Below are 5,311 nucleotides of genomic sequence, written 5' to 3' on the forward strand. Positions count from 1 at the left end.
AGGGTTGATGGGGGGTGGGAGGGAGGAGAGGGTGGGTGATGGGTATTGAGGAGGGCACCTTTTGGGATGAGCACTGGGTGTTGTATGGAAACCAATTTGACAATAAATTTCATATAAAAAAAAAAGTGAAATGTAATCTAGAATATTATAATTATTTTTTAGTTCTCTGGATATGGAATCCCACATCAAACTTTTGTACATGTTTTAATGAGTGTGTTATGTATAAAAGTAGGGGCTACTTGTGTTAGGATTTTGTGAATCTTTTTTTTTTTTAATTTTTTTTTTTTAACGTTTATTTATTTTTGAGACAGAGAGAGGCAGAGCATGAACGGGGGAGGGTCAGAGAGAGAGGGAGACACAGAACCGGAAACAGGCTCCAGGCTCTGGGCCATCTTCAGCCCAGAGCCCAACGCGGGGCTCGAACTCACGGACCGTGAGATCGTGACCTGAGCTGAAGTCGCACGCTTAACCGACTGAGCCACCCAAGCGCCCCTGGATTTTGTGAATCTTAAAATACATAAAGGATTAGCAACATCTGGCAAATAGAAAATTTATATGACATCTATTATTATTAGATAATTTGGGGCTCATAAAATTCTGCAGAATTCCTTTTTCCCCTCCTAAGGGCTTACATATAGATAGAACATGTAGTTAAATACAACATTTTATCCAAAAACATATTTTGTGATTGGAAAATAAGGATAAGGATATGTGAAAATCTTAAAAAATACAATGCAAGGCTAGACACAAGTCAAAAATCACAAATGAATGATTTAAGTTCACAAACTATAGGGAAAAAATTGAATCTATCAGAACAAATAAATATGGCTATTTATTTTTGTTTTTCAAAACAAATAAAGTTAGCATTTGCTAAGTAATAAACAAAACAAGTTTTCACAGGAGTATTTCTCTTAAAAAAAGAGAACTTAAGTGTGTATAATAAAATTATATTGTGCTGTGGGAACTGCCTTTTTAATGAATAAAGTGGGTTTCTCAACTGGGAGATGGAGGGACTTCTTTTCCTTTGGCCAAAAATCTTCCCCTGCCCCCATCAATGGTGGCCAACTCGTATTTCTATAGGAAAATGCCTATATACATAAAATGTCCACTTAATTCCGATATACCCTCAACCTAATTATTACCCTAAAATGATTGTTTCCTATTTAAATCATTGGAAAAAATTAAAAATATGTGTTCTGGTTCTGTTGAACCAGACAGGACAGGAAATATGTGGTTTCTCCTGGAAGTCCTAGGAGTGTTTTTAAGTGTTTCCATAAGCTCTCCTTGAAGAGTAGGCTGACAATTTGATCGTGATGGGTGGGATCAGCAGTCAGCTCTGGAAGGGCAGGGATTAGAGAAAAGAAAGGGGTGCCTGGGTGGCTCAGTCGGTTAAGCGGCCAACTTCGGCTCAGGTCATGATCTTGCAGTCCGTGAGTTCGAGCCCCGCGTCGGCTCTGTGCTGACGGCTCACAGCCTGGAGCCTGTTTCAGATTCTGTGTCTCCCTCTCTCTGACCCTCCCCCGCTCATGCTCTGTCTCTCTCTGTCTCAAAAATAAATAAACGTTAAAAAAAATTATGAGAAGAAACAGCAAACAACCTTTAGGGCAGTGGTTCTCAAAGCTGGAAGAACATTCTTGGGAATTTGTTATAAATGCAAATTATCAGGCCCCACCCTAGACCTGCAGAATCAGAAACTGGGTGGGGCCCAGCAGTCTGTTTTAACATGCCTTTAGGATTCTGATGTTTAGGGAACCCTAATGTTATCATTTTATAGGACCCAGGTGTCTGTCAGGAAACTTTTAAGCTTTAATTCATTAAAAATACTTCTTTAACACAACCTTAGGGAAAGATCTCTAGATAGCTGTAGGGGAAAAGTCAAATAATTTTAAGTTTTGTTTTAACTAGTTCTTTGTTTTCTGTATGATTTACCCACTTCTTAACAAGAAAAAAAAAAAAAAACAACAAAGCAGTTCTAACTGGAAATGATGAGGGAGCATAAGGCAGGCTGAGGGCAAAGTATAAGTGAGCATCACCACGCCCCACCACCAGGTGGGATATGTGTGGCATCTCTCAGGCACTCCTGGCTGCCCAAGGACAGAAAACAAATGGTTAAATGATAGAGATTGCATTCATACAGGACATGGGTCTCCCTCACTTAACAAATCTTAGTAAATTACAAGAAAAGGCAATCTTATCAATAGCCTAATCTCCAGAAACCTACAGACTGTTTCCTGGAGCCCCAACATCACCCTCCCTCCATAGTGATGGGGGGGGGGGGGAACAAAGGCAAGAAGGAAATGGCAGAAAAAACTGAATTTCCTTATAACCTGCAGCCCACTTGACAAATATTTGAGGCTGGCAGAGTAAAACTTTTCTCCAGGAACTCCCCAGGATCTTAATGTTAATGCTTTGCTAGAGGGAAAAACCACCTTAGCTGGACAATACCTAGGCCTCCAGGATCCTGTGGGTCTTTAGCATATGAAAGTCTCCTTGGAAACTTGCAGGACTTTACCTTCCCCAAGCCCGTAGTGTATAACCAGTCATTCTTCACAACCCCAACGCAGCTCGTTTTGCCCTGGGGTCCTGTCCCCGTGCTTTAATAAAATCACTTTTGCACCAAAGATGTCTTCAAGAATTCTTTCTTGTCCATCGGCTCTGCATCCCCACGAACCCCACCATCATCCTAAAACCTCATCAGAAACAAGGTTAAAACCCAGCCGGTTGGCAGGCATGGCTGCTTGTTTTTTCACGTGGCACAGATCTTAGATCAGTTCTCATTTCTGCAAGACCAAGAACCCAATTACATCACTTTAGTCAGAGATAAACAGGCCTAGGGAAAACAAAATCATAAGGGGCCTGATTTGATAACTGCAATGTCAACTTTTTAATTTACTATGAGAAATGTGATTGCTAACGACAAGAAGATTTAGATCTGTGGTTCTTAGGCCTTAGTTACCCAGAAAGTCAAATGATTTTTAGCAAATTGAAAATCTGCTTCAGAGTGGAGTTGGGTGCACTCATTTGCTAGTGAGAAATGGTCTGAAAGCCTGGGACACCCAGGTCAACCGCAGGGTTTTGTCTCCAGATAAATTCTTCCGTTGCCTACTATTCTTCCATTTGGAAAAGGCCTCAGGCATGCTACAAAATAACTAATTTTTCAGACTTCAGAGGCACTCTGGGTCCCTAATTCACCTAATTCCTCAACAGGCATTTACCATGTTCTTATGTGCCAGGCTCTATGCTAACTACTGGAATAAAAAACAAAACAAAAAAACACATTAAGACAATCCACTTGTCCAAAATTTTAGCGCAGGAAAGAGGGAGAGAGTGGAAAAATAGACAAAGATAATTATAAAACAATATAGTAAATGAAATAATACAGCCGCGCACAGAGTATTATGGGACACTCTCTGGTACAATAGGTAGAATGGGAGAGGGGAGTTGGAAGGTCTTTTCCAAGGAGATGGAGGTGGAAGATGAGGAAGGTCACAATTTATTTACAGTCCATCGAAAATGGCCTCTGTCATCCGTTTAATAGTGATGTTAGCTTTTATTTCGTAAAATGAAAACTTCTCTGACCTTAACCTAAACTGTGCGAACCGAGGCATTAAATCTATGCAGTTTCAGGTCAAATGTGGTAGGAAGAGATAATCTAAATTGGTGGAAAAGCCACATTATGGGTTGTTTAAAAAAAAAAAAAAACAACTGTTCTGCTTACCTCTGATACAGAAACAGTAACAATGATTGTTAAATAAAGGCCCTAAGATTGACTTTTGGCCATTTGGCATCATTTTTATTTGAAAGTAACTTATTTTAACAAAGTTTAATATCCCCAGGCTTCTCTCATTTAAACTGTGACTTATCTTACTATTTTGCAAGGGTTTAAAAGCAATTTGCTCTGTCAAGGAGGAATAAAAGCAAATTTTCATTGCTTTTCGGTTGACTACTCAGGAAAGCGAAAAAGGTAAAGGAAAAGCAAAAGCAGCAAGTCCCATTAAATAAATTAATAAATTACAGCAAGAGCAAAGCATGTAGACTCTTTAGTTTCCTTCCTAAGTCTCTGGCTATGAGGTTTGAATCACAACAGTTTCCTATAAGGTAAAGAGCTTCGGGGATATATTGCCGGAAGCAAACCTAAATCTTCTTTGGCTTCTCATTTCAAAACAAGTTAAGACAGGTGCGGTGCAGGTACCCCGGGCCCTGGCAACGCCTCAGTTCAAAAGTTAGCGCGTCGACCTAAGGTGACTGTGCACGCTGCCCGCCCAGACGCCCGTTCGGAACGCGCCCGTTCAGTGCCGAGCGGCCCGAAGGTACCACTTGGCGCACCTCCCCTCCTGCTCCTTACAGCTCGGACCAGGGCCCAGCGCAAACGATTCCTCAGACCTGCTCCACCTACCACCCGGTACCAGGGCGAAGGGCGGTCGCTCCCGCAGGGCGGTGCGGGGGCGGGGGGCGCATGCGCAGCGGAGGGCCAGCCCTGGCAACGGGAGCGCGCCGCGGGGCCCGGCGCTCCCACCTCCACTCGCCCCACTGGGGGAGAGGCTGACAAATTCCTACCAGCAGTGCTCGCCAAGCCCCCGTCCCTGAAACCGCAGCCGGGCGCGCACCCCTGCGCGCGTCGCTCCGGCGCCAGCCGCGACGGGTCGCTCGAGGCGAGTCCGGCGTCTGGCCGGCGCCGAGCTCGCGCTCCCATTGGCCGACGCGTGCCCGGCCTTCCCTGAGCGCCTGCGCGCAGCCGGACGCAGGAGAAACCCCGAGCGGTCCACAGCCCCGCGCTGGTAGCACTGCCCAGGTCGCCGGCCTGGGGCCCCCGGACCTCTTGAGACCCTTGCCCCTCCGCCTTCTTACCGCCCGGCCGGGAAGGAGCTCCGCCCTCCCCGGAAAGCACTGGGAGACGCGAATGAGCACTCCAAGACCTGATGGACTAGGCCGGAGGGAGTCAGAAAATGACTGGGTGGCAGGTGACGGGGCCTGACCGGAGCAGGGCAGGCTGGACGGGGAGCGGAGGGCGACCGAGCACGCGCTGGAACCCGGAGCGGGGACTGGCGGGGGGGGGGGGGGGGTGGCGCGCATGCGCCGGGCCGCCCTCCGCCCTCCCGCCCCGCGTCCCCCGCCGGGGCGGCCTGGGAGCGTGGGGGGCGGGGGGAGGCTGGCCCTGTGAAACGCGCTCGGCGCTTTCGGAGCTGATGCCTTAGGTCGGCTCTCAGTGGAGAGTTCCAGGTTTTAAAGGTCTTATTAAAGTGTGCCCTTTGGCATTCCATATAGAAACAGCTAATTTTTAAACATTTCTTTTCTCCAGCTTGCATTTTCT

At 46.1% G+C, this 5,311-nt stretch overlaps 1 protein-coding gene across 3 annotated transcripts in view; it reads right to left on the minus strand.

Moving 5' to 3' along the window:
• TCAIM (T cell activation inhibitor, mitochondrial) overlaps positions 1–4,955 on the minus strand; it is an 84,087-nt gene extending 79,132 nt beyond the window's left edge. The window contains exon 1 of one of the 3 annotated variants that reach the window (XM_040479585.1): positions 4,849–4,955. The gene's annotated coding sequence lies outside the window, so the exon portion shown is untranslated. Of the gene's footprint in view, positions 1–4,134; positions 4,387–4,557; positions 4,664–4,848 lie in introns of those variants that run through there. The other 2 variants (XM_040479586.1, XM_040479587.1) reach the window with 2 other exon arrangements.
• Between the last annotated feature and the right edge of the window lie 356 nt (positions 4,956–5,311).

The sequence above is a fragment of the Herpailurus yagouaroundi genome, unplaced genomic scaffold (assembly GCF_014898765.1).
Source record: "Herpailurus yagouaroundi ecotype Mexico unplaced genomic scaffold, PumYag 159, whole genome shotgun sequence".
NCBI lineage: Eukaryota > Metazoa > Chordata > Mammalia > Carnivora > Felidae > Herpailurus > Herpailurus yagouaroundi.